This window comes from Petaurus breviceps, unplaced genomic scaffold, assembly GCF_028583685.1.
Source record: "Petaurus breviceps papuanus isolate PSGF00001 unplaced genomic scaffold, PetGlider_PUasm1.0 91041, whole genome shotgun sequence".
NCBI classification, from domain to species: Eukaryota; Metazoa; Chordata; class Mammalia; order Diprotodontia; family Petauridae; genus Petaurus; species Petaurus breviceps.
This window is the reverse complement of record NW_027187400.1, coordinates 17672689-17685502: the sequence shown is the minus strand read 5'-3', so window position 1 is coordinate 17685502 and position 12814 is coordinate 17672689.

Here is a 12814-nt window from a genome sequence, read left to right as displayed (position 1 = left end):
AGAATAGTGAGAGCGCCATGGAATAGTGAGAGCACCATAGAATGCCATAGAATAGTGAGAGCGCAGTAGAATTTTCTAGCACAGACTTACTCTGTGTCTAATGCAAGTGAACTTTTAATAAACTTTACTTTTCTCTGGCTGAGAAGACTTGAGTCAAATTCATTCAGCAGGACCAGGTATTTTGGGGTCTCCAGTGCAACCCTAACCCTCTTAGTGGGTAACCTCTTCATAGGCATGGGAAGACTTCCTCTGGCAGAATGGGCAGATGGGAGCAATGTGTTCCGATGGCCACAAAGTGCCGGGAGCAGGTGCTGTGGGGTGCTCAGAGCTTGCTCAGACCTCACAGACGCCAAGGTCATCCACTGAATTCCTGAGCTATGCCCAGTCATCCTGACTTTTGTCTTCACACTGGACTTCAATGATTCTGGAAGAGAATGAGGCCAGTAATTACATGCAACTCTGCCTCACGTAAATCCAAGTTATGTGCAGGTCAAAAGACATCATCCATACCATTTTACCATTTTTACCTACCTCAAAGTCCTGTGGTGACAGGCAAGTGACAGAGATGCAGGTATGGATACGCCGGGAGCTGTAGTCACAACCCAGCCCATAGGCAGCCAAGGTCATACAGTCGTCTTCTCACCAGACTAAAGCAGCAGTGGGATTCAACAACCCCTTGGTCATCTGAACAGCCTTTTTTAAGGAGCACACTGTTTACCTTCTGCCATGAGGAAGGGGCTAGAAAATGTGCCCTAAAATCACCCAACCCCTAGCCTGCTTGCCTCAGCAGTTCGGGATCCCACCCCGTGGTTGAAACACACAAAAAAAGTATGAAAACTTTTGCGAAGATGATTCCACACTCACCATCAGTACATAGAATGTGCACATGCTTATGGATAAGACAAAATCCTGTAGACCTGAAAGACGAACAGCTCTTGTGAGAGAACTTAGAAGGTATTGCATCCAAATAGCAGCCCTGACCCTGAGAGAAACAAGGCTGGCAAATGATCCAGGAAACTGAATGGAAGCCATTTGAATTGCCTTGGGAAAACTCTGAAGATCACCTGGCAAGATAAGGTACTGGACACTGAGGTCCTTTCTCAAGTTGGACTGCCAAGCATTCAAACTCTACTGCAGAAAGGCAACTCTAATGGGCTGGCCACGTTGTCCAAATGCCAGACATACAATTGCCTAAAAGACTATTTTATGGACAATTCACACAAGGCAAGTACTCATCTAGAGGTCAGAAGAAGAGATAGAAGGACACTTTCAAGGTCTCTGTGAAGAACTTTGGAAATGATTGCGTGGCATGGGAGACACTGGCACAGGACCACCCAGCATGGCATGCCCATGTCATAGAAGGCACTGTGCTCTATAAGCAAAGTGGAATTGAAGTAGTTCAAAAGAAACATGAAATTTAGAGGCGTGTCCACTCCAAATGTTAGTAAGGAATATATGTACCAAACCTATGATAGGGCCTTCTGAGCTTGTATTGGTTTGATCAGTCATAGTTGAACACACTGTACCTTGACCCCAACAATAACAACAATGTTATTCTGGTCCTTTTAAAGAATGCAGGACAACAACCAATCATACAGGTGCCAAACAATGTGTTAAGAACTTTACTAAAGACCTCATTTCTCAAACCTATGGGGAGCTGAGTCAAATTTATAAAAATAAGAGACATTCCCCAATTGATAAATGATCAAAAGATATGATCAGTTTTCAGATGAAGCAATCAAAGCTATCTATAGCCATGTGAAAAAATGCTCTAACTCATTATTGATTGGAGAAATGCAAATTAAAACAATTCTGAGGTGCTACCTCATGCCTATTAGATTGGCTAATAGGACAGACGAGGTAAATAACAAATGCTGAAGGGAACATGGGAAAAATGAGAAATTAATGCACCATTGGTAGAGTTGTGAATTAATACAATCATTCTGCAGACCAATTTGGAACTATGTCCAAAGGGCTATAAAACTATGCATACAAAAATTTTTTTAATTAAAAAAATTTAATAAAACAAAAAACAAATAAAAAATTTCTTAAATTTAAAAATTAAAAAAACTATGCATACCCTTTGACCTAGCAATACCACTAGTAGGTCTGTATCCCAACAGAGATAAAAAACAAAAAAGAAAATGGACCTATATGTACAAAAGTATTCATAACAGCTCTTTTCTGGGGATAAAGAATTAGAAGTTGAGGGGATGCCCATCAACTGGGAAATGGCTGAACAAGTTGTGCCATGTGATTATGATGGAATACTATTGTACTATAAGAAATGATGAACAAGATTCTCTCAGGAAAACCTGGAAAGACTTACATGAGCTGATGCCTTAGTGAAATGTGCTGTGTACAATGTAACAGCAAGACTGTAAAATGATCAGCTGCGAATGACTTAGCTATTTTCAGCAAGACAATGATCCAAGACAACTCTGAAGGACTTATGATGAAAAATGCCATCCATTACCAGAGAAAACTGTTGGTGTCTGAATACAGATTGAAGCATACTTTTTTTAAACTTTCTTTATTTTTCTTGAGTTTTTTTTCCTTGTCTCTGTTTTCTTTCACAACATTACTATTATGTTTATATTTTGCATGACCACACATGTATAACCTATATGGAATTGCTTGCCTTCTCCAGGGGGTGGTGGGGGGAGGGTTGGGAAGAAGGAAGGGAGAGAATTTGGAATTCAAAGTTTCAAAAACAAATGTTAAAAATTGTTTTTACATGTAACTGGGGAAAAATAAAATACTAAATAAAAATTTAAAAAAAAGAACTTTACTAAAATTATCTTATTTAATTCTCACAACAACTCTAAGAGGTAGGTGCTATTATTATGCTCATTTTACAGTTGAGGAAACTGAAGCAAAGAGAGGTTAAGTTATTTGAGCAGGGTCACAGAACTAATAAGTATCTAAGGCAGGATTTGAACTGGGGTCTTCCTGAATTCAGGTCCAGGAATCTGTACACTATATACCACCTTGTTGCCTACCCAGAACTAGGAACAGTGGGTAGAAATTGCAAACTGACAAAAGTTGAATATAATGTAAACAAAAACTTCCCAAGAATCAGAATCATCCAAAAATTGAATTGATTGTCACAGGAGGTGGTGGGCTCCCCCTCACTAGAAAGCTTCAAGAAAAAACTGGTTGAATACTTGGTAGGTATAATTATAGAACATTGACTTTAGAGCCTGTATTTGTATCACCAGAATTTAGCACAGCATATGGCAAATGGTAAGCATTTAATAAATGCCTTACCATTCATTCATTCAATCATAATGGTCAATCAATCCTACTATGTGCTCCTACTATTTATTTTATTAAGCTCCTACTATGTGCCAGTCACTAGGGATATAAACTCAAAAGTGTAACAAGCCCCAAAGTGAAACAATCCTTTCCCTCCAGGAACTTATATTGATAAGAATGATGATGATGATGATGATGATGATGATGATGATGATGATGATGATGATTGATGATGATGATGATGGTGATGATTATGGTGATTATGATCATGACAATAATGATGAGACTGATCAGGGATGAAACTCCCTCTTCCAGTGCAGATCACAACACCTTGATACTTACTCATCTTATACAATAATTTACAAGTTTAAGTCCTTCCAAAGAAGCACCCAACACCATTCTGTCATTTTTTAAAAGACATTTTTTAAAAATGTCTCAGGGATACAGATATATCAGGCAGGCAGGCAAAGCAACAAATATTTATTAAGCCCTCCATCACAAAATAGGGAGCTAGGAGAGTGGGGAGGTAGGAGGAATAGGTAAAAAGGTCTGGTGTGGAAGTACAGAAAGTCAGAAGCAGGGCCAGGAGGGGCCAATCTGGGGGCCTCCCCAATATGAGGACCAAAGGACCTCACCAATGAAAGATATCAAAAATCATATGAACTGAAGAGTCCCTAGCAACCATCTCATCAAATTCTTACCTGAATAAAAAGCTCCCTCTCTGACAAATGATCATCCAGTCTTTTCTTGAAGACCTTGAAGCAAGAGGGAGCTTAATACTCTCTAAACAGCCCATTCCAGTTTGGGAAGGCATTAATTACTAGACAGTTCTTCCTCAAATCACCCCTCAGGCTGTCCAGTTGCTATAATTTCTACTTCCCATTGTGGCCAGCCCAACTCTTTTTGTGGCCAGAGAAGACCACAGTAACATCTTTATATCAAATAAGATAAGCTATCTACATCTATATGCATATAAACCAATAAAACAACACTGCCCAATAGAGCTACCAAATCTGATGGTGTATGCCACATTCCCTACCCTTGGGCCCTCATCCACACCTTTATGGAGAGGAAGGAAGGAAGTGGGTCTTCTGGGAGCAAGGCTGGGCATTGAATTTGTTTTTGTTTTTTGGAGGGGGGAAGGCAAGGCAGTTGGGGTTGTGACTTGCCCAAGGTCACACAGCTAGTAAGTGTGTCAAGTGTCTGAGTTCATATTTGAACTCAGGTTCTCCTGACTCCAGGGCTGGTGCTCCATTTGATATTTTAATTTTTGATTTTTTTATTATTTGATATTTTGCTATGCTCCATTTGATGGATGATATCCATCCATCCACCCACCCATCCATCCATCCATGCATCCATCCATCCATCCATCCATCTGTCAAACAAAGGGAAATGTGAGGCTAGCTAGCAATGTACAGAAAAGCCTATCAAGCAATACTTTCTAGATTTCTTCTAACATCCACAGGGATATCCACCAATCTTGCACTGTGGCTGTGCAAGTATCATCCCTCACTCTTGCTCTATGACCAGCCCATCTCTTTCTATTGCATGATTCCTTGATGGTAGGTGATGTGTCACCCTCCATCAAATGAAAACCAAATTACTGTCTATTCGCAAACTCCCCTTTCCCCTCCCAATATCACTACCATAGATACCTCTGGACTCCCATTTAACCAGTTTTGAAATCTTGGAGTCATTTCTTATTCAATCTTTTTCTTCATCCCCCACATCCAGTCAGGCAGCCATCATGTTCTGTTCATGTCCCCTATGTAATGGGTTATCCGTGCATTCTTCCTTTCTTTTCTTCTTTTTTAAACAGAGAGAAATAGCAGATTTTCTTAAATTTCCTTCAGACTGCTACCATCCAAAAATGGGCGTTCTGGAGTATTTTTTACACCACTGCAGTTTTGCAGAGTGGGAAGAGTGCTTGATTTGAGGTCTGGAAGACCTGGGTTCATCTCCCTCCTTTGTCATTTACTTGCTATGGAATCCTGGGAAAGCCACTTAACCTATATGAGCCTCAGATGCCTCAGCTATTAAATGGAGGTAATAATTGCTGTAGATCCTAACAGCTGTTGGGAGGTGACAATGAGATTTTGAATTGAGATTTTGAATGAGATATTGAAAGCACTATGCAAACTTTAAATCATTAGAGGCAGCCAGGTGGCTCAGTGGATAGGGCACTGTAATGGGAATGCAAATTTGGAAGATCTTCCCTGCCCCTAGGCTAAAAGGAAGCCTGGGGTGGGAGGCTTGTTTTTCAGTAGATACTTCTTGATTGGCCAGTGAGTCAATAAGGTTGTTACATTCTCTGAGCCAGAAGGCTATATAAGCCCTGATGTGTAGCTTTGTTTTGGGGGCTCACTTTGAGAAGTGTTCTGTGATTTGATTTGTATTCTGGGAAGCCGTTGTCCAGGGCCCCCCTGGCTTTGAAAAACCCAGATGTGGAAACCCAGATGTTGACTGGGTATGGATGTAATGGTTGGACAGTTTGGAAATCTGTCTACTTGATCTGTTTCTGTCTTGATAATTCTGCCTGTATACTTTGAAGTTCGGGGTGCTGACCTTTTCCCCTGAACAAGGTAAACGATATATATCTGACTGATTAAAGTAAGCTTGTTAACCCATTTTGAGTTGCTTTCCTTTAACAAAGCAGATCCAATAACCTGTATGGGACGTGCTTGGGGTGCTTGCTGCTACAGGCACTGGGCATGGAGTAAAGAAAAAACTGGATACTAATCCTGCTTCAAACATTTACTTTGCTGTGGGATCCCGGGTAAGTCCCTTTACTTCTCTCTGCCTCAGTTTCCTCATCTGTGAAATGGGGACAATTACACCCACCTTCCAAGTTTGTTGTGGGAATAAAATGAGATGTTTGCAAAGCTTGCAAACTTGACAAAGAGCCCTATAAATGCTAGTTATGATGATGATGATGATGATGATGATGCAATTTCTAGTCTTACAGTGTTTCCTGCGTTATGGGAGGGCTAAGTGATTTGTCCAATGTCAGAGTCAGCATGCGTCAAAGGCTGGACTCAAACCCTGATCTTCCTGACTTTGTGGTCATCCAACTTTTTTTTGAAGACCACCAGCGAGTAAGAACTTATTACCTCCTTGAACAGCACATTCCAGTTTAGGACAGTACTAACTTACTGGACAGTTCTTCCTTACATCACCACTCAGACTGTCCAGTTGTTATAATCTTCATTTCTCATTGTTATTAGCCCAGCTCCTTTTGTGCCCAGACAAGACCTCAATAATGCCTCGATAATGTCACATTAAAGAAGCTACTTATGGGGTGGCTAGGTAGCGCAGTGAATAGAGCACCAGCTCTGGAGTCAGGAGGTCCTAGGTTCGGATCCGGCCTCAGACACTTAACACAAAAACTAGCCATGTGACCTTGGGCAAGTCACTTAACCCCAATTGTCCTCCAAAAAGTAAAAAAAAAAAAAAGAAGCTAAGTACGTATACATAAATATAAAATGTTTTAATGGTAACTTTTGCTTTTAATAGTATACTCGTTTCCCAATACAACTCCCTACCCCTCAATTATAATATTCCCTTATAACTCCAGTATGTTGGGTGGACTTTGGAGAGAACATGGACAAGAGTTACAATCTGCATTGTCAGAGGGAATGCCTATATTGATGTAATTGGAGATCTGTTTGAATACTTTGTTGATTTGGTGGCAGCACATCCAAGTAGAAAAGTGTAGCAGTCAGTGGGAGATATTGGATCATGACAGTGGACAGCTTACTGGCCTCGAGATCAGGAGACCTGTGTTCAGCTCCAAGCTCTAAGACTTTCAGTGTGTGTGTGTGTGTGTGTGTGTGTGTGTGTGTGTGTGTGTGTGTGTGTGTGTGTGTGTGTGTTTGAGGCAATCAGGGTAAGGTGACTTGCCCAGGGTCACACAGCTAGTAAATGTCTGAGGCTGAATTTCAACTCAGATCCTTCTGACTCCAGGGATGGTACTCTATCTACTTTACTACCCAGCTGCCTCTACTTTATATCTTTGTGGTCCTGCCTTGGGTCACATTCTACCTAAAAGTAAATTCTGAAGATCCTTACTTATCCTAACTCCTGTGCTCACAGATAGATGAGTCTTAGGTCTTGGAGTAAGACTACATCTCCCCCTCAGGATTATATTGGTACCTCTAGCAATGAGCTAATGCGTGTTTAACCACCAGCTCTCTGAAAAAAAAAGATGACGCACTTTTCAGTTTAAGTTGGGGGCAGCCACATCGCACAGTGGATAGAGCACTGGCCCCAATTTAGGAGGACCTGAGTTCAAATATGACCTCAGACGCTTAATAGCTGTGTGATCCGGGGCAAGCCACTTACATGTAATTGCCTCTAAAAGGAGCAAGAAAGTAAAGTGTCATCTGCATTGTTAACATTTTCTCCATCATTTTCTGAAGCCCATAGTATTTAGATTATATGTCCCTGGAGGACAGGGCCTGTCTTCTGCTTCTCCTTGTATTCTTTGTATTTAGCACAGAACCTAGAACACAGTAGGTGCTTAATAGATGTATTGATTTATTGAGAGCAGACAGATTTCTAGCATTTGCCAATTTCTAAAGCATAAGTGCTTACCGTGAAAATGTAACTATCAGCTTGAACCAGCACATCTTGAACCTGGTTCCTCCAAGGATTCGGGGATGATTCCTTAATGTGAATCCAGCCTTAAGGAGCTTTTAAAAAGATATCATCACTAAGATGAGACTGTAAGAACAGTTGGTACAAGAGCATCCCCTCCCAAAAAAGTTTGCATCATAGTCTGCCACAAGAACATAGAGAGTCCAGGGGAAAGTGAGTTTAAATTTGGAGAGCACATGGGCCAAAGGGGCAATTCAGAGCTCCTGGTTTGACCTCCTTTCTCCCATTTGTGGGGTGTTCGAGAAGCTCTCCTTACACACCATCTACTTTATGTGCTGGGCCCCTTTTGGAGCCACAAATCAGGTCCAGTTGGTCCTTGGTTCCAATGCAAACACTGACCTTAGTTGATCTGGGAATGCCTCAGGGGACTGACTGATGGGAAGATGGAAAGTGTATCATCCTCTGCATGGTTCAGAGCTCACAAGGTCATCCTCTATCCAATCATCTGGGGGAACAAGACCTCTCTTTTCCCTCTGTCCCCTCACTCCAGGGAGTTTTGACTCAGGGGTTCTACCCGAAGGCCACACTTGTGACTATCTCTTGAGTAACTCCAGTTCTAAACAAACTTAATAATTTATAGAGTACTCCTAGAGAATTATCATGTTTTCTTCTCCTATCAGAAAAACATTCCTGAACTACTTCATTCCTGTTCCAAGGGTTTGTCACACTTGGCCTAATGCAGGGGCTCAAAACCTTTTTTGTGTCACAATACCCTTTGGAAATCTGGGGAAGCTTATGCACCCTTCCTCAGAAGACTGTTTTTAAATGCCTAAAATAAAATACTGAGAACTACAAAGGAAACAAATTATATAGAAACACAATTATCAATTTTTTAAAAATAGTTCAGAGACACCAAGTTAAGAATCCCTGGTCTTGATTTATACTAAAGTTTAGGATTGAGATTGGGTGATCTTTTTTTTTTCACCTGGTTAAGGGACCAGGATATTTTCTCATTTATTAATTTTTTTCTAACTTATTTTAAGTGATATGAGGTGGCTGTAATGAGTAAATCAATCAATCCCACCATTACAGTAAAATAACAGTGATTTAAACTAATTCTCCAAAGTCCTTCCAAAATTGAAATCTTATGATCATCACTATAGATTTTTAAGTCATTGACATAGAATAGGTGACAATCTGAGCCCCTGAACACAGGGACAAGGACCAAACTTTCAGGAGCAAACAGTCTGCATAGGGAGTAGATGTAGAAGGAGAATTAAGGAAGGGGGAGACCAGTGAGACAAAAGAACCAGGAGAGACAGAAAAGAGTCATGTCATGGGAGCTAAAGGAGCAAAGTTGAAAGGAAAGGATGCCCACATTATTCTGCCCTGGTCAAACTGGAGTCTTGGTTTTCAGTTCTGGGTCCCATATTGGAAATTAATCAACTTGTAGGGCATCTAGACAAATGCAGTCAGGCTAGTGGAAGACCTTGCAATCATGCCACAGGAGAATTGACTGAAGAAGGTGAGAAGGTTTAGTGGAGAAGAGGATATAAATATAAATATAAAGGAGAGAAGGGAGAAATGATAACTGTCTAAAGGATTGTACTGTGAAAGAGGGATTAGATTTTTTCTTGCTTGGTCACAGATAGTAGAAGTAGGAGCAATAGGTATATGGCACAGAGGAAAAAGAGCTGGATTTGGAGTGAGAGGACCTGGCTTCAAATCCTGGCTCTATCGCTTAGACTGTTGTACTGGGCAAAACAGCCATTTCCTGTGATCTTCAAGTTCCTTATCAATAGGCAATTGGACTAGATAAACTCTCATGTTCCTTCCAGTTCTAAGAGCCTGTAGCAGCAAGCACCTCAAGCATCCTCAGGGTCGCTGTCACCACAGATTCTTGGATCTGCTTTGATAAAGGAAAGCAACTCAAAATGGGTTAACAAGCTTACTTTAATCAGTCAGATTATGTATCCTTCACCTAGTTCAGGGGAAAAAAGGTCAGCATCCCGAACTTCAAAGTATACAGAGAGAATTATCAAGACAAAAACAGATCAAGTAGACAGATTTCCAAACTGTCCAACCATTACATCCATACCAAACAACATCTGGGTTTCAAAGGGGGTGGGGACCTCTGGACAACGGCTTTCCAGAGTTTCATCTGATCAAATCACAGAACACTTCTCAAAGTGAGCCCCAAAACAAAGCCTCACATCAGGGCTTATATAGCCTTCTCCTGGCTCAGAGAATGTAACAACCTTATTGACCCACTGGCCAATCAAAAAGTATCTACTGAAAAACAAGCCTCCCACCCCAGGCTCCAGGTGCACTTTAGCCTAGGGGCAGGGAAGATCTTTAGAATTTACATTCCCATTACCGAGCCAGAGCTGTAAAGAGACAAATTTAAGTTTGGTATGGGGAAAACTTCCTAACAATGAGTTATTCTAAAGAGGAATGGGCTGCCTTGGGAAGAAATGGGTTCCCCCTCATTAAGTCTGGTGACCACATGGGTATAGAGAAGATCTTTATTCAATGATTGGTTAGCTCTGAATTCCCTTTCAGGTCTGAGATTTTGTGATGTGCACAGGAGAGGCCAAGGAGAATCAGAATCACTTCTACCTCTGACATTTCAGGATCTAAGTCCTAGCTTTGGGGTTCATTATGTTGGTGCCAGGCTTAGTGCCAAGAATAAGTCACTCCATCTCTTGGCTCTGGGCATCCTCTCTAACTGTCCCCCATGCCTGGAACACTCTCCCTCCTCTGCAATGACTGCTGACCTCCCTGCCTTCCTTTAAAACCCAACTAAAATCCTATCTTCTGCAGGAAGACTTCCCCAATCCCTCATAATATTAGGGGTCTCCCTGCTTGGACTGACCCACTGAAGTTCAGAACTTCCAGGCTTGAGAGATCTGCCAGCCTCAGCCTCCCCCAGTAGCTAAGATTGCAGGCAATCACCATAACGTCCAGCATTCCATTGGATTTGCAATAATTATAGGTATGACTGAAGTGGCAAAATTTCTTAACGGGAAACTATACTGCTTCTCCCCACCAAAGGAAAATTAATGGAATGATGGGATCTCAAGTGCCAAACCTGTGAAAATTAGGTCTGAAAGTCACACAGCTAGAGCTGAATTCCAAAGTACAAAAGGACCAAATGACTCCTAGGTTGCAAGCCTGAGGGACTGAGAAGATACCCTGTATATATGTCATTGCTGTTGTCCAGCCATGTCCAGCTTTTCCTACCCCCGAGTCCCTCAGGCTTTCAGCCTAGGAGTCAATCTGGGTTCCTCACTACCTCTCCCTCTCCCTCCCCCCATAGTCAAGTTGTTGCCAAGACCTGTCAATTTTACCTTTGCACCTTCTCTCCTCTAAATTCCAGTGCCTTCCCTCTGTTAATTGTTTCCTTTTTACCCCACATAGTCCTAACTGAGCATTTCACTGGGGTCTAGGGTGTAGTGGGTGGAATGGGGCATTCTCTCCCCTACCAATGAAGTCCACTGGGCTTTGATGGGACTTACCTTTAAAAAAAAGAGCTTAGACCTGGGAACTTGATTTGTGTTAGTGGCTGACCAGAGGCTTCCCCATCCTGGGGAAGGAGAGGCTACTTGATATACAAACTCCCTATCTGGCATTTGGGTCATTTCTTCTGATTTTAATCTACAGGATGATTCAGGGTTTTGGGTTTTTTTTTTTTAATTTTCTGGGGGTCTCTTCATTTGGTGGGGGGGAATAAGGGAAGGGAACAAGCATTCATATAGCACCTACTATGTGCTAAGCACTGCTCTAAGCATTTTACAAATATCTCATTTGAGCCTCGCAACAATCTTCGTATCACTATTTTACAGTTGAGAAAACTGAGGCAAATAGAACTTAAGTGACTTGCCCAGGGTCACACAGGTAGGAAGTGTCAGAGGTCAAATTTGAATTCAGGTCTTCTTGATTCTAGGCCAAGCATTCTATCCAACTGGCACCAACTTTAGTTTGTCTAGGAAACTACTGTATTCCTTACATTTATAATAAATATTTTTTTTTAGAAAAGAAAAAGTGGAAGAAGAGAAAAAAAGCCAGCAAATTCAATCAACACATAGAAAAAAACAAAACAGACATCATATGCTATGTTCCATAGTTCTGGACCCTCCCCTGCCATTTTCCCAGCTCTGCAAGGAACGCAGAGGAAGGATATTCTTGTATCTCTTCTCTGGGGCTGTGCTTGTTCTTTGTAATCTTGCAACATTCATTTTTGATTGTTTTATGTTGTTCTTTTGATTTACATTGTTGCATCCATTGTGTATATTGTTTTCCCAACTATGCTTATGTTACTTTGCATCAGTCAATTTATGCAAGTCTTCCCATGATTCTCTATATTCATCATAATTGTCATTCTTATAGCATAGCAATATTCCATTACATACATCCACCACAATTTTTTCCATTCCCCATTCTATGGCCATCCACTTTGTTTCCAATTTTTTTGTATTGCAAAAAAAAAAAAAAAGATACTATAATATATTTTGATGTGCCTGGGCCTTTATCTTTATCAGTAATCTTTTTGGTGTAAATATATGCTTAGCAGTGCCATCTCTGGGTGAAAGGGTATGACATATTTTAGTTACTGTATCTGTATAATTCCAAATTGTTTTCCAGAAAGGCTGTACTGATTCACAGCTCCACCAACAATGCATTAGTGTACCTCTCCACAAAACTCCAATATTTCCATCTTCCCATCTTTTGTCATCATTTCCAGTTTGCTGCATAAAAAATGTTTCAATACCTTTTGACCTAACCTGTATATGGTAGTAGTTTCTCCAAGACACATATTTGAGACATATAAATATTGGTAATAATAATTGATATATAGAATCATAAATTTAAGCTGGAAATGAACTTCCAGGCCATCTATCACAACCCCTTCATTTTACAGTGGAAAAAAAACAAGACCCAGAGGAGTTAAATCACT